General features: G+C 39.7%; 1 protein-coding gene across 17 annotated transcripts in view; it reads left to right on the top strand.

Annotated features, from left to right (window-relative positions):
• TAFA5 (TAFA chemokine like family member 5) overlaps positions 1 to 16,855 on the top strand; it is a 783,444-nt gene that overhangs the window by 467,952 nt on the left and 298,637 nt on the right. For 3 of the 17 annotated variants that reach the window (XR_012666572.1, XR_012666571.1, XR_012666573.1), the window contains exon 4: positions 1,833 to 1,952. The exons of the other annotated variants lie outside the window; for them this stretch is intronic. The gene's annotated coding sequence lies outside the window, so the exon portion shown is untranslated. The remainder of the gene's footprint in view (positions 1 to 1,832; positions 1,953 to 16,855) is intronic. 17 annotated transcript variants of the gene reach the window in all.

Here is a 16,855-nt window from a genome sequence, read left to right as displayed (position 1 = left end):
CACCATATGTACTAAAACTGGAAAGTAGGAATAGTATTGAACACTGGAGAACTTAGATTAGCACTTACGTTTGTAGTGACTCTTACACTGATGCCTGTTGTTAGTGTTTGTGTATATGGCATTATAGGCACTTGTGTAAATAATATGATGTCAGGGCTTGGGCATAGAAGAAGTGTGTGAAACGTGAAGCTAAGTGGAGGTAGGTGATAAGTTTCCTCCCACTTTTTTCCCATGAAAATGAGGCAGAAATAGAACTCTTGCCTGGATGAGTTTTACTGATGTGAACAGCATCACATTATGTAACAATACTTATTATTTTATGTGCCAAATATCCAGGAAACTGCAAGCTTATCTAGTAAATACACTTTGCACCCACATGTTTCAGTGAATTGTGTTTCCAGGAAGAGCTTTGGCTGGTGTCAAAATAGTGGTTTGTGTCAAAATGGTTTAAGGTAGATAGTCAAGGCCTGATTTTTTCATTGCCTGCACGCACTTTGTGTAAGCATTTATGCCTGTGCAAAGTAATGCAACCAAATCATAATTTTCTACTCACACTGGTGGCAGCCTTTTATTCCCCTTTTTGCACTCACTTTGCACAGCTGTAAATGACTACACAAGGTGCCAGGGAAGGGAGAATCAGACCCAACATATATTCTAAATGGATCTGGATGTCACTTATGCCCTGTCATCATTTCTACAAGGTGTGAATGAACCAAGGATTTTTCATCTGGTAAGAGGCTTTTAGCGTTGAAGATTGACTGGGCCAACTGCCAATCTATGTACTAAGCATTGTCAATACAAGGAAACAATATGGCAGCTTGCTAGAGGAGATGCTGTAGGAACAGAATACTTTGTAGTTAGTTGTTAACACTTTTAACAAAGTGATTCATGCTAAGTAGTTTTATTTTAAAAATGCCTCTATTTAAAAATGCCTCTGTGGTTATCTTCAAATCACCTACCATGCAAAATGTTGTGCTTTTAATATTTTTATTAATCTCCCAAATCTGATATTTACAAGGAATTTACCTGACTCTCTCATGTGAGAAAGACTGTATAATCTCATCAATGCCAGAAGATATGTCATGATTTCACAAGATACTGCTTAGAACCATGACCCTTTTATATTTCAAGCTTGAAACTTGCCAGTGTATAAATGAGGAGATACACAATTCTATTGGCTTTACAGGGGAGATTAATTTTAGCACCAAAGTGTATATATGTTGTCAATGATCCATCACTACTTAATTGTTACTTAATTAATTCCTTCTTTTACATGATGTGATTTCAATGCATGGAGCTTAACAGAACATTCATGCGCCAGTAGCTAACCTTTTAAAACCTCTGTGATTTTACTGCTAAATTAGCTGAAGTGGGAAATTAAGGAGTCTGAAGAAGCTAAAAGAGAGCTCGCAGTGGATAAAAGGTGTAATTACTTTGACATGGAGCTCACTGCTTAGCTAGTAAAATTTACTAAGGATCTAGCTTCGCCAAGGGACGTGACTTTCTTAATAGAGTTTTCTTACGCACAGAGCAACTTAGCATTACTCACCGTTAATATAAATGACATGCTGGCTGGCTTGGAAAGGTAATTTGTTCCTTACCCTGAGAAATACTAAAGTTGTTTGTATTGACTGGAATTTAAATGAAAATTTTTCTACAAATCTTTATCATACACAAATGTATGATTAAGGTAAATTGGACAAAATGTACTGGCTTGTTTTCATCAACGATTTACCAGCAATGTGGTGTTACTCATACCATTACATTCTATCTTCAAAGTAAAAATATAAATACATATTGCATATTGGATTTGAGAATTTACTTTTTTTTAGACTGAAGACCAGCTGGAAATTTCCTGAGGCCATGGTCTAGTGGTCTGAGCATGGGACTGGGAGCCAGAAACTCCTGAGCTCTAATCCCGGCTCTGACAGTCACTGCCTCTGTGGCCTTGGGTAAGTCACTGAACCTCTCTGCCTCAATTTCCCTAGCTATGCAGTAGGAGTAATAATACTTACCTACCTACATCACAAAGGTGGGTTGTGAGGTTTTATTAGATAATGCCTGTAATTGATTAGGAAATTCAGGGTGCTATACAAGTATTATTAATATAGGCTCTGGAATTATACTAATTTCTCTAGCATTCATATAGCAAGGATAGATCAGGTTCCAGTTCTGAGTATTGCTAAACACACCTTTCACATTTCCACAAGGCAGCTGATATATATTTTTGTCACCCTCCCAGCTCCATCTCTGCATGTGTTTCACATGTGATTCTAGGATGTAAGGCAAGGCCCCATGAAGGTAATTACTGGCTGTACTCCACAGTTTGGGAGTTCCCTGCAATGCTGTCTGAACACACTAGCCCTGACCACCTCTCCCTTTTCGTAGTGGTGATGTTTAGTGGACCTCCCACAGTGACGGGACAGTGGCATGAGGCTCTCATCTTCCCATAGGAGTTGCAGCAGGGTCCTCCTCCTTAGGAGCTTAAGGTGGCAGTAGGAAGCCCTGTCACAAACCCTGGAGAGGCAGAAGGGGTACCAGAGGGGCCTCCAATACTTATTCCAACAGCTAAGGATGTACCTGCTTGTATGTATAGGCTGGGATCACTGTAATCCCCTTCTCTGTGCTGCTACATACACAGTCATCTGTTATTGGCAGGGTCCCCCAGAGCTGTGGGTCTGGTTGGTAATGCCCTCTTGAGATGTGTGATACAGTTTAAGCCTGTCACAGATATTATTTCAGGCAGCCTACAGACTCATGCAGATATTTGCACAACCATTAGGGCTCGAAGCTTACTTAAGTTTTTAATGAAAGCTGAGATTCTGGTGTAACTGCACTATGCCAAGAACTGGGCCAATGGCTTAAACTTGCCCTTACAGCAAGAAAAGTAAGGCAGAGATAGAAATCCTGATTGTTTCTGCCATTCTTTCTATATGCACTAAAATTAGAAAGAAAGGTATCACTTGACACTGATTTTCTGAATTGGTGGGTGTTTGTTTATTAGGGGGAAAAGCTTTTCTCTTGATGGGTAGCATGTGTTTCAGTTCTGTATACTCTGTAGATTCATGCTGTTGGTGCTTGTGAATTCGAGCTATTATTCCTTTCCAAGGTCTCATAAGATTCACCTCTCCCAGCAGAGTTCCCATTGTTCACACTGAGTGTTTCACGTAATGAATTTGTTGTATCTTGATTTCTCTGTCCTGGGGCTTGCTTCCTTTCTGTATGTGATTGGTGGCTGCCACTAATGCATAGTTGGGTCAGACATCATGGGTCAAATTACAGAGCTCAGAAGGTGATTGAAGAGATGGCCTTTGCTCTCTCTGTATACTGAATCAGGTGTACATTGGTCTGGTTCCCCATACTGGATGCTAATAGTCCTGAGGATCCAAACCAGTATGCAGATATCTGAGGGGCATACAGAATCTGCAGACTTGTCTATTTTCTCCTGAACACTCTTCTACACTGACACAGGCTAGGATCTACCATGCTAGCTCTGTGCCACTGAAGGATTCTCTACAGTGAGGTGATCCAGCTAGGGCTGGATGCATAGTTTTAGGGCTTCTTTATACCACCAGTGCAGTGCTAACCAGCCACACTGCATTTGAGAGGACCTGGGTCTCAACACAGGGCAATAAAAATAAACATCAGATCTCCCTATCTGTGTTAAAGATAACACCTCTGATTATTAAACATGAAGTGATACACTTCACCATTTAGTATGATGTTTCCTTTTTGCATTACCGTCAGGCTAGGTTGAGTCCATTTTACTTTTAGGATTTAATGTACTAATAGCAACACTTGAGGGTTCAGACTCTGCAGAACATTTGCTTTTGATAACTTGGCCAAATCCTGGATTTCTTAATTGGACAAAACTCACTGGAATCTCAGTTATTGAAGCTAATAAGACTTTTGCTTAAGTAAAAGTTGAGTGATTTACTCCATGTTTCCATAAGAAATAATATAATATATATTTTTAAAGCTTATTTTCTAAAACCTAAATTTTCAACTAAATTTGACTCAATTATTTGACTCAATTATCCTGTAAAATATTATTGGAACTCAGTATTTGCAGAAAATGAAAATCTCTAATCCCCAAATCCAGAATGCTAGCAAAGATTGGGAGTTTTTCCCAGACCCCAAGGGCTCCAAGTTGAAGAGGGATGACAGTGAGAAGTTTTCTGTTGAGAAAATTTAAATTGCTTAGGGAGTATTTTAAGAGGATTAGCTCTTCTCTTTGAGTGCCAAATCCAGGTTCCATTTCAATTGATGACAAAACTCCCATTGTTTTAAATGAGCACACGTTTTGCCCCTATGAATGTGCATCACTTGGAGTAAAGTGTCTGATTTTAAAATGTGGAGTGTAAGCATTTCAAACACTTCCTTGCAAGAATATAGGGAAACTTGGCATCATTGTTCCCTTTCAGAGGAGGTATTCTCAGATATTAATGGAGAACCATGCTAGTCACATATTCATGTCTCATAGCCAACCTCAAAGAAAATGTAAAAGGGGTGCTCATTTCTGCATGTAATATTGTAAAGATCATTACAATTTCTATTCAAAATGAAATCAGTTTTCAGGATATAAGATTTTAAAAGATGTCTATTCTCTCTGAATTCTTACTTGTAACTGCCGTTTATGATAGAGGCTACATTCTTAAATAGTAGGTCCTGAATCTGATCTCACTACACTGCTGTAAGTGAGAAAAGAATTAGGCTTAGACTACTAAAATCTACATAGCAATTGGTTTTTGTAATTTGCTCACCTACTGGTTCTTAGGAATTAGTGATTTACTACTGTTGTGTTGATTTACTCATGAAACCAGCTAGTTTAATGTAAAATAAGCTATACGTATCTGATTCATTTCAGGTCTGCACTGTCCTTTTAAATAAAGTAAATAAAAAAACAGATTTTACCCTAGGCACCAGTGGCTGGATTCCCAGCTAGTCATCTATTTCATGTTTGTGTAGAATAGACTGTGCTTCTGCTAAAAGGAAATAACCCAAATAGTTATTTTGTTTTTTCTTTTTTTGTACTTTGAAAGCAGAATTCTGAAACGTACATAAAACACATCTGTAACTTTGGCTAGTCACTGACACTAATGTAATGTGGCATACTATCAACCCAACCAATAAGTTGTGATGTCTGAAATTGTTCACTTGCATGAACAACCTTAATAGCTGGTCTTGTGGGAGTGCCTACATTGTTAAATTGGCCCTAATGAAAATTACTTCAGTTTGATGTTCTTTCCAGGGTTCATGCTTCTGTAAGAATAAAACAACTTAAAAATATATATAATCATGTGGAGGTGAGGTTCACATCCATCCCCAAAACCAAAGGAAAACATTTTTTAAGAATCGAGTGCCGAGGATACAGATGCTTCAGATCAGTAATGGGTGATTCTGTCTCATGAATTTTTAGGAAAATATAGGCCCAGCAGGAAGATGAGATTAAGTTGTATCATTATTATTAATTATTTATGTATGCTATGTGTGTATGTAGTAGGATCACTACAAACACTCAGATACAGTTCCTACTCCAAAGAATTTATAATTAAAAGACAGATACATAAGTAGGTAGGGATTAGTGGAAGAAAAACAACAAGAGACAATTTAGGTTCTTAATAATCTATGTTACTCTAGCACCTACAGGCTTCACCTGTCAGGGACCACAGGTCTCAAACCCTGGGCCATGGGGCTATTAGGGGCTTGTAAATGCTAACCAACCACCCAGTAACCCGCTAACAGTTGCCAGGACTGAAAGCTGAATTCCAGAGTTGCCAGAACTCTGGGAGGCCTGATTGGTTCCCTGCTTGTATTTAAACTGAACACAGGAACAGGAAGTTGTCCATGCAACTGAGTTTCCCCTGCTGAGGGCTGCTTCCCCATGTTCTTCCCGCGCCTACTGTCGGACTGTGATCTCCCGGACACCTGACCTTGCCTGCCTCCTGCCACCTGACTCTCCAGCTGCTCTCTGGCATAGCTCAGACCCTGATCTCCTGCTATTTGAGCCAGCCTGGCTCCCATGTCAACCCCTGGGTGAGACCGTACATATCCCAGTTGTGACACCAGCTGATATCTGGGCCATGTTGTGTTTGTACAGTGACAAACACATAATGAGAGACAGTCCCAAAGTGTTTACAATCTACGTAGACAACACAGATACAGGATAGGAGAAGAAACAGTCACAGAGCAGTAAAGACACTTGCCCAAGGTCTTTATTCACTGTAAGTAGCGCTGTAACACTAGGTCTTTAAGAGGGGCTGGAATAGAGAAGGGCTACTAGGATGATCCAACAAATGGAAAACCGGTCTTACGAAAGGAGACTCAAGGAACTTGGCTTGTTTAGCCTAACCAAAAGAAAGCTGAGGGGAGATATGATTGCTCTCTGTAAACATAAAAGAGGGATAAATACCAGGGAGGGAGAGGAATTATTTAAGTTCAGTACCAATGTGGACACAAGAACAAATGGATATAAACTGGCCATCAGGAAGTTTAGACGTGAAATTTGACGAAGATTTCTAACCATCGGAGGAGTTTCAGAGTAGCAGCCGTGCTAGTCTGTATTCGCAAAAAGAAAAGGAGTACTTGTGGTACCTTAGAGACTAACACATTTATTTGAGCATAAGCTTTTGTGAGCTACAGCTCACTTCATCGGACATCCGATGAAGTACCTAAGGTGCCACAGATACTCCTTTTCATCAGAGGAGTGAAGTTCTGGAACAGCCTTCCAAGGGAAGCAGTGGGGGCAAAAGACCTATCTAGCTTCAAGATTAAACTCAATAAGTTTATGGAGGGGATGGTATGATGGGATAACATGATTTTGGCAATTAATTGATCTTTAATTATTCATGGTAAATAGGTCCAATGGCCTGTGATGGGATGTTAGCTGGGGTGGGATCTGAGTTACTACAGAGAATTCTTTCCTGGGTATCTGGCTGGTGAATCTTGCCCACATGCTCAGGGTTCAGCTGATCGCCATATTTGGGGTCAGGAAGGAATTTTCATCCAGGGCAGATTGGTATAGGCCCTGGGTTTTTTCGCCTTCATCTGCAGCATGGGGCACGGGTCACTTGCTGGAGGATTCTCTGCACCTTGAAGTCTTTAAACCATGATCTGAGGACTTCAATAGCTCAGACATATGTGAGAGGTTTATTGTAGGAGTGGGCGGGTGAGATTCGGTGGCCTGCATTGTGCAGGAGGTCAGATGAGATGATCATAATGGTCCCTTCTGACCTTAATGTCTATGAGTCTACATGGACAGGATACAGTTATTGTAGATGAGAACTGTATCCTGTCCATATGTTTACATCGTGTACTAGCTAGTGCATGTGCAATAAAGCATGGAGGTGATTGTGCAAGAAATTGACAAATGGATGAACAAAGATGGGGAAATGTAGTGGAACAGAGGAGACTGAGCCAACACAAAGCTTGACAAAAGAGGAAGATTTGCGTCTTGATTTTGTGTTCTAGAATTGTGGGCAACTGATGTGGCCAAGTTCTTGATCCACCATTGAATATCTTACAGACTCTTATGGGGGAGCAGCTGACTACAGCTGAAGTTCAAGATCAAACACAAACACTTTGTGAGATTCGTATCTGTGACCCTAGGACAAATGGATTGCAGATTTTCTTTCTTTCCTTTATAGAATTAAAGTTTTCATGTCTGATCTTGACCTTTAGAGTAGGAAAAAAGCAAGTGAAACCCTAAGAAAGGAAATAACCCTGTGGTATGTTGTTTTTGACACTGTATAAATCAAAGTGGGGCACATATTTTTGTTTTTGTTTTATTTTGCGGGGGGGGGGGGTTAGAATACAAAAGTATTAAATGTGTGCTAAAATATTACACTCTCATTTCACAGAGAGGAGGTCTTCATGGTAAAAATGTTATGACATGAAGCCATTACACATGCATATCTGGTTTGAATCATTTTTTTTTCTATTTTCTGAATCCAAAACAAATCAAAAGTTTATTAAATCATGTGGGGTAACCTAGACCACTTCTTGAACTCAGTGACAAAATTACTACATATATAGAGGAAATGCAGTAGGTGTCATAGTACAGTGATTTTAGTAATGTATTAGACAAAGTGTCTGTCAAAACATTACTTGAAAAATTAATCCTAATTGGCTCATCATGTGGAGCACTGTCATTTCAACTGGAAGCCTGCGAAATCATAAACAATAATTAATGGAATACATTGAACTAGGGTAAGATAGACTAGGGAGTGACAGTTGTGTGAAAGGCCCAGTTATACTTTATTAGTGATATTTTCAAAGTCACAGGAGGCTGTAAGCTCCTAACTTCCATATTCATAGATTCCAAGGCCAGAAGGGACTACTGTATTCATCCAGTCTGACGTGAAAATCACAGATCATAGAACTTTCCAAAATTAATTCCTAGAACATATCTTTTAGAAAAACATCCAATCTTGATTTAAAATTTGTCAATGATGCGACTCCACCATGACTCTTGGTAACTTGTTCCAAAAGTTAAATACTCTCACCGTTAAAAATGTACACCTTATTTCCAATCTGAATTTGTCTAGCTTCACCTTGCAATCATTAGATCATGTTATATCTGTCTCCACCAGATTGAGCCTGTAAGTATGCCCTGCATTCTTTGTTCCTAGATATATGCCTTGACATTTAGCTATTTTAAAATTCATATTGTTTGCTTACACCCAGCTTACCAAGAGATCCAGATCACTGTGTGTCAGTGACGTCTCCTTTTCATTATTTATCACTCCCCCAATTTTTGTGTCATCAGCAAATCTGAGTGATGATTTTTTTTTCCAGGTCATTAATAAAAATGTTTAGTAGTATAGGGCCAGGAACCAACCCCTGTGGAGCCCCACAAGAAAAACACCTGTGGTGATTCCCAGCTTACAATTACATTTTAAGACCTTTCAGTTAGCCAGCAGTTAGTCCATGTAATGTGTGCCATTTTAATTTTATATCTTTTTAGTTTTTAAATCAAAATATTGTGTGATACTAAGTCAAATGCCTATAACAGTCTAAGCATGATACATCACTACTTATCTTTATCAACCAAACATTGAATTGCCTCAAAAAAAAAGAGAGCAATTTAATTTTCCATATACTTATCATAGAATCATAGAATATCAGGATTGGAAGGGACCCCAGAAGGTCATCTAGTCCAACCCCCTGCTCGAAGCAGGACCAAATCCCAGTTAAATCATCCCAGCCAGGGCTTTGTCAAGCCTGACCTTAAAAACCTCTAAGGAAGGAGATTCTACCACCTCCCTAGGTAACGCATTCCAGTGTTTCACCACCCTCTTAGTGAAAAAGTTTTTCCTAATATCCCATCTAAACCTCCCCCACTGCAACTTGAGACCATTACTCCTCGTTCTGTCATCTGCTACCATTGAGAACAGTCTAGAGCCATCCTCTTTGGAACCCCCTTTCAGGTAGTTGAAAGCAGCTATCAAATCCCCCCTCATTCTTCTCTTCTGCAGGCTAAACAATCCCAGCTCCCTCAGCCTCTCCTCATAAGTCATGTGTTCCAGACCCCTAATCATTTTTGTTGCCCTTCGCTGGACTCTCTCCAATTTATCCACATCCTTCTTGAAGTGTGGGGCCCAAAACTGGACACAGTACTCCAGATGAGGCCTCACCAATGTCGAATAGAGGGGAACGATCACGTCCCTCGATCTGCTCGCTATGCCCCTACTTATACATCCCAAAATGCCATTGGCCTTCTTGGCAACAAGGGCACACTGCTGACTCATATCCAGCTTCTCGTCCACTGTCACCCCTAGGTCCTTTTCCGCAGAACTGCTGCCTAGCCATTCGGTCCCTAGTCTGTAGCTGTGCATTGGGTTCTTCCGTCCTAAGTGCAGGACCCTGCACTTATCCTTATTGAACCTCATCAGATTTCTTTTGGCCCAATCCTCCAATTTGTCTAGGTCCTTCTGTATCCTATCCCTCCCCTCCAGCGTATCTACCACTCCTCCCAGTTTAGTATCATCCGCAAATTTGCTGAGAGTGCAATCCACACCATCCTCCAGATCATTTATGAAGATATTGAACAAAACCGGCCCCAGGATCGACCCTTGGGGCACTCCACTTGATACCGGCTGCTAACTAGACATGGAGCCATTGATCACTACCCGTTGAGCCCGACAATCTAGCCAGCTTTCTACCCACCTTATAGTGCATTCATCCAGCCCATACTTCCTTAACTTGCTGACAAGAATACTGTGGGAGACCGTGTCAAAAGCTTTGCTAAAGTCAAGAAACAATACATCCACTGCTTTCCCTTCATCCACAGAACCAGTAATCTCATCATAGAAGGCGATTAGATTAGTCAGGCATGACCTTCCCTTGGTGAATCCATGCTGGCTGTTCCTGATCACTTTCCTCTCATGCAAGTGCATCAGGATTGATTCTTTGAGGACCTGCTCCATGATTTTTCCAGGGACTGAGGGACTTTCCAGGGACTTATGTTTACTGGCATTAATTTGTATTACCTTCTTTTAGTTCTTTATTAATTGAGTACCATATCAGCCATTCCATTATTGATCCTAGGCAAGATATCAGGCTGAAAGGCCTATAACTACCCAGATCATTCTGTTTCCCTTTTTAACTGTTGGCACAACCTTAGCTTTCTTCCAGTTTTCTGGAAAATCCCCATTGCCCCAAGACTTATTGAAATTCAAAATTAAGTTCCAATGAGCTCCTCAGCAAGCTCTTTTATATTTCTCACAAGCTATCTGGACGTGCTGATTTAAAATCATAGTTGCTGTTGAACATCCTCATAGGCTTTATGACCAGAAGGGACTGTCATTATTATCTAGTCTGACTTCCTACACGTCACAGGCCACAACCTCACCCACCCACTCCTGTAATAGATCCATAACCACTGAAGACTACTGAAGACCTAAAATCATGATTTAAAGACTTCAAGTTACAGAAAATCCACCATTTACTTCAGTGACCTGAACAAGTGACCTGTGCCCCATGCTGCAGAGCAGGTGAAAACCCCACCAGGGTCTCTGCCAACCTGATCAAGGGGGCAATTCCTTCCCAACCCAAAATATGGTAGTCAGTTAGACCCTGATCATGTCATCAAGACCCACAAGCCAGACACCTGGGAAAGAATTCACTTTACTAACTCAGAGACCTCTCCATCTAGTATCCCATCTCTGGCTGTTGGGGATATTTGCTACTATCAGTCACAGATGAGCCACATGCCATTATAGGCAATCTCATTGTATTATCCCCTCCATAAATTTATCTCAGTCTTGAAGCCAGTTAGGTGTTTTGCCTCAACTACGCCCCTTGGGAGGCTGTTGCACAACTTCACTCCTGTGCTGGTTAGAATCTTTCATCTAATTTCAAGTCTAAACTTGTTGATGGCCTGCTTATATTCATTTGTTCTTATGTAAACACTGATGCTTAACTTAAATAACTCCTCTCCTGCCCTGGTATTTATCCATCTCCCCTCAGCCTTCATTTTCTGAGGCTAAACAAGCCAAGCTCCTTAAATCTCTCCCATAAGGTAGATTCTCAGTTCTTCTGATTATCCTAGTAGCCATTCTCTGCACCTGTTGCAGTTTGAGTTTATCTTTCTTAAACATGGTAGATCAGAATTGCACACACTATTCCAAATGAGGTCTCACCAGTGCTTTTTATAATGGTAACACTTCCCTCTCTCTACTGGTAATACCTTGCTGGATGCATTAGACTTTTTCATGGCTGCATCACTTTGGCAGCTCAGTCATCCTGTGATCAATCAATACTCCCACTTCTTTCTCCACCTCTGTCACTTCCAATTGATACATTCCCAGCTTATTGCAAAAATTCTTGTTGTTAGTTCCAAAGTGCATAACCTTGAGCTTTGCATTTTAAATTGTCCCATTTCTATTGCTCCATTTTTGGGTATGATATTATAGTCCTTCTGTATTGACAATTCCTCCCAAATTTGTGTCATCCACAAATTTTATTAGTACACTCCCACTTTTTGGTGGGAGTGCCAAGGTCATGAAAGAAAATGTTAAATAAGATTCGTCCCAAGACTGATCCCTGAGAAACTCCGGTAGAAACTTTCCTCCAGTTTGACAGTTCACCTTTCAGTATGACCTGTTGTAGTCTCCCCTTAAACCAATCCCTTATTCACCTTTCAATTCTTGTATTAATCCGCATCTTGTCCTGTTCAACTAATAATTTTCCATGGGGAACTGTGTCAAATGCATTACTGAAATCCACATAAATTAGATGTATTGCATTTTCTTTGTCTAGAAAATCAGTTATATTCTTAAAGAACCCTTTACTATTGATTTTAATTTCCTGCACAGGACCCCACTCTGCTTGGCCTTTGGCAGTTATCAATTTTTTCCCTACACTTTCTAACCACCAAAAGGTAGCTTTCCTTGCTGATTCATCCCATCTTCCATTCTTTGTAGGCTTTTTTCTTTCTCTTAATAACCTATTTGGGATGCTTATCCAGTTTGCTCTGCAACCCTTTTACTATGATTTTTTTCCCTCTTGCTTGGGATGCAGGCTTTAGATAACTTCTGCAACTTTGACTTAAAGTATTTCCAAGTCTCCTCCGCGTTCAGATCTTTGAGTTCAGTTCCTAACTAATTCCCTTATTTTTTTTAAGTTTTCACTTTTGAATCAATGACCCTAGTTACAGACCTACTTTTGTTTATCCTTCCATTTAGTTTACACTAAATTAGATCATGATCACTGGAACTTCTATGAGGTCCTCGCTACTTACCAATACTAAATCTAAAATGGCATCACCTCTTTGTTCGTTTGGTGACTATTTGTTGAAGAAATCTGTTGGTTCTCTCATTCAGGAATATCTGGGTCTTACCATGATTATTATACAGTACAGACTCATTTACGCGCGGATGTCGGGAGTCAAGACTTCATGACCGCATGTTAATGGACCACAGGTTAAGAGGGCCATGCTGAAAAAAGCGTTTATGATTCACTTAGAAAAAAACTCCGTTATTTTCTGCTCTTTCTGGCTCGCATTTTTTTCTTTCTTATGAAGTTTGTCATTTCCCACAGATGAATGATTTCAATATTTTCCGCATTTTGCTCCTCCATAAATCTTACAACAGTTTCTACAGCACTAAGGGCTGCTGTGGCCAAAATTTTGACCTTTTCAACAATATCCTGGCCATTGCTTTTGCAGTCCGATGTAGCCTCACAGCCCGTTAATATTTTTTCCTTGGACAGAAATTCTGAAGTCGGGCAATCTTCATCCATCTCCAGCCACACAGTAATGATTTCCGGCGACGTATCCAAACTAAAATCTTTTATCATTTGAAAGAGAAGTTTACCTTTATCCTCTTTTGTTTGCATGCATGTTTGTTGGACGTTTTCTTCCAAAAATCCTTCAAAGTCTGGCTCTGAATCAGTGCCACTGCTGGAGTTTTCCAAGTCTGAGCTGTCTTTGACAGAAAAGGCATCACCGAGAGCCTTCATCCAGCAGTTTTCAATGGACTTTTGTTTTACTCCGTCCGAAGCTTTTTTAACTAAATAACTAATTTCCTTCATGTTTAACTGTTTCAGGAATTCGGAAATGCCTGAAGATGTGCATGACATGATTGCCGAAATCAGCTCCAATCTATAATTGGTTTTAAAATTCTGAATAATGCCCTGGTCTAAAGGTTGCATTTTTGATGTTGTGTTGAATGGTAGGTATAGCACTTGAATTTTTCCATTGCTTGATACCAGTGATTCAGCTGGATGATGGGCTGGACAACTGTCAAGTAGCAAAAGTGCTTTGGCTTCGAGTTTCTTCGACCACAGATGCTTACAAACAGCTGGAACAAAGCTGTTGTGGAACCAGTTGTTGAAAATGTCTTGTCATCCAAGCATTTTTGCTGTTACCATATATTACTGGCAGTTTGGCTCTATTGAGGTGATTAAAGCAGTGAGGGTTATGAAAGCAGCCAACGAGAAGAGAAGCAAGCTTATGGCTGCCCGTCTTATTACTACAAAAAAGAAGAGTTACACGACGTTTTATCTTTTTAAATCCAGCTGTTTTCTGTGTCTCATAATTAAAGGCTAAAAGCTTCTCAGGTAGCAGTTTTGCAAATAAAGCTGTTTCATCACAATTATAAAGTTGTTCTTCGTGGTAGTCTTCATTTTGTAAAATAGATTTTAACTCGGTGGGAAACATGTTTTCGGCTGATTCATCGGCTGATCGGCTTTCTTCAGAAATCGACACCTGCGCTATGCCATGACACTTTTTAAAATGACTTATAAACCCCTTGCTGGCTTGGAATTATTCATCCCCCATTTCAGAGGAACAGCCGTGTTAGTCTGTATTCGCAAAAAGAAAAGGTAGCCCACTTAGCAGCATTCCTTTCAGCCTTTCCTGAGCAAACCATGTGCGCATGGCTTTGTCTATTGTGTGTTTTGCTGAATACTGCACACGTTTTCACTTAAGCCCCACAGCAGAATCAATATTTTGTACAAAGCCATTCAGTTTACATTAGTTTTTTAGCCATCCTCAGAGAGTAGATTCGGCAATCCCAATATCTTTTGAAACTTTGGCCTGGGTTTCTCCACTAATTACTCGATCTATTGCAGCTAGCTTTTCTTCTACAGTGTAGGAACACTGACGCTTGCCCTCTGCCATTATACAGTATTAGGCCTATGGTTAAAATTTTCTAATGTAGTATATATATTACTATATAACTACTATATATTATCTATCTCTCTAGCGTGACAATGACTAAGCATGAGTGATACGTCTTTACCAATATCAGTAAAGACGTACAACACGTTTCCGCTCTGCACTTCCTGTTGATTTCTATGTCACTGAGTTAGTGAGCAAATCTGTAGCACTACATAGCAAGTTCCTGTTAACGAGTTTCGCTTGTCAAATAGGTAGCACTGGGAGGCATGGCGCTACTATGCGTTAAGCGGATTCGCGCATAAACGGGTCTGTACTGTACTTGTCCACGAATCTATATGTAGGAAATTAAAGTCTCCCATAATCACAGAATTCCCAGTAATATTTATTTCATTAAAAATATTAGAGGTCTCTGTCCGTATCCTGACTGAATCCTCGGGGTCTGTAGCATACCCGAAGCACTACCTCAGTGGTAGTGGTAACTATCTGTTACCTTCTTTCCCAAAGTGATTTTTGACCGAAAAAAATTGAAGTGATGGAATGGATAAAACCTCATCATTAATACACAATGCTACTCCACCACCTTTACCTTTATTTCTGGCTTTTCTTGAACAGCACATACCCTTCAATACCTGTACTCCAGTCATGACTACCATTCCACCATGTTTCTATTATTCCTGTAATATCTGATTTCACTTCCTGCACCAGGTCTAGTTCCTCCATTTTGTTATCCAGGCTCCTTGCACTGGTGTACAGGCATCTTACATGTTTCTGCTTGGATTCAACCAGATTCCTTGCCCAATTAGGTTCACTCATTCTACTGCCAGTATCACCTACCTGACTGTTAATGTCATTGCATTGGCACTCTTTCTTCTTGTGGTCCATTCTCCTTCCCTCTATTATTCTTTTCTCCATTGCTGTTTCCTCTCTTACTTGATTTTCAATATTGAAATCAGGCATGGAGATTACATGAGCATCTCACAGCTGTCTCCACCAAATCATCCTCTTGAGATACTTGTGGAATAGAAAAATGTTATCATATCATATTAGTTTTATCACATGATATGACTACATCATCTATTTTTCCAAATCCAGAACAGAAATATTTATTGAACACTTCTGCTTTTTCTGCATTATTATTGCTAGTTCTACCATTTCCATCTAGTGACAGACCAATAGCATTGTTGTTGGTGTTGGTGTTGTTTTTCTTCCTGTTCTTAAAAAACTCTTAATTGTCCTCTGACTCTGCTGGCAGTAGATTTTGCCTTGTCTTTCTTTGCTTCCCTTATCAATTTTCTAAAATGTTTAACTTCTGATTTATATTCATTACTATCAACTTCCTCTTTCTTCCACTTGTTATATATTATTTTTATAGCTACCTTCATTCGCCCTCTAAACTAGGTCATTTTTTTAACCTGTATTGCCTCCTTCATCAGCTGTGGGATTGTGGCTTTTTAGGCATCTAGTAAAGTGTTCTTAAACAATTCCTAATTATCATTCACATTTTTCTGATTAATTTTTTTACTCCCAGCTGATCAGGTTCATAATTGTTTTCAACTTTGTGAAATTGGCTCTTTCATAGCACCAAGTGTGTTTGTGTGTATATATATAGATATCACTGATCTGGCCTTTATTCTGATTGCACATTATAAATGTTATCAAATCACGATTACCTGTACCTAAGTTACCATTAATTTTTAGTTGTATGATCAGTTCCTCTTTATTTGACAAAATGAGGTCTACTTGTTGGTTGGAGCACTTTTTGAGTTAGGAAATTGTCATATATAACATTTACAAATCCCAAGGATGTTTTAGTACTGGCAGCTTGAGACTCTCAGCATGTTACTTAAATGAAATCCCCCATAATCAGACACTTCTCCCCCTGCCCCTTCATATTATACATAGGTATGTAAGGAAACAGTCATCCTGTTCCCTACTGTGATTTGTTTATCTGTAGCAGACCCCAAGTAATGCCCCATCAGATGCTTTATCAGTTAAGACATTGATCCATAAACATTCAAGTTCATTTTCTTGCAAGTTGTCAGTGAGTCAGAAAGAGGCATTGCCATTTTTGACAACATACCACTCCCCCTCCCCTTTTGCCTACTCAATCTTTCCTGAATAGGTTATAACTATTGATTTTAATGTTCCAGTCACAGGAACCATCCCACCATTAATAACAGCTAGATCAAATTTATGCTAATAAATAACAGCTAGATCAAATTTATGCTAATA

This window comes from Caretta caretta, chromosome 1 (genome assembly GCF_965140235.1).
Source record: "Caretta caretta isolate rCarCar2 chromosome 1, rCarCar1.hap1, whole genome shotgun sequence".
Taxonomy (NCBI): domain Eukaryota; kingdom Metazoa; phylum Chordata; order Testudines; family Cheloniidae; genus Caretta; species Caretta caretta.
The sequence above is the reverse complement of the archived record's forward strand: the minus strand, read 5'-3'. Positions and strand labels throughout refer to the sequence as shown.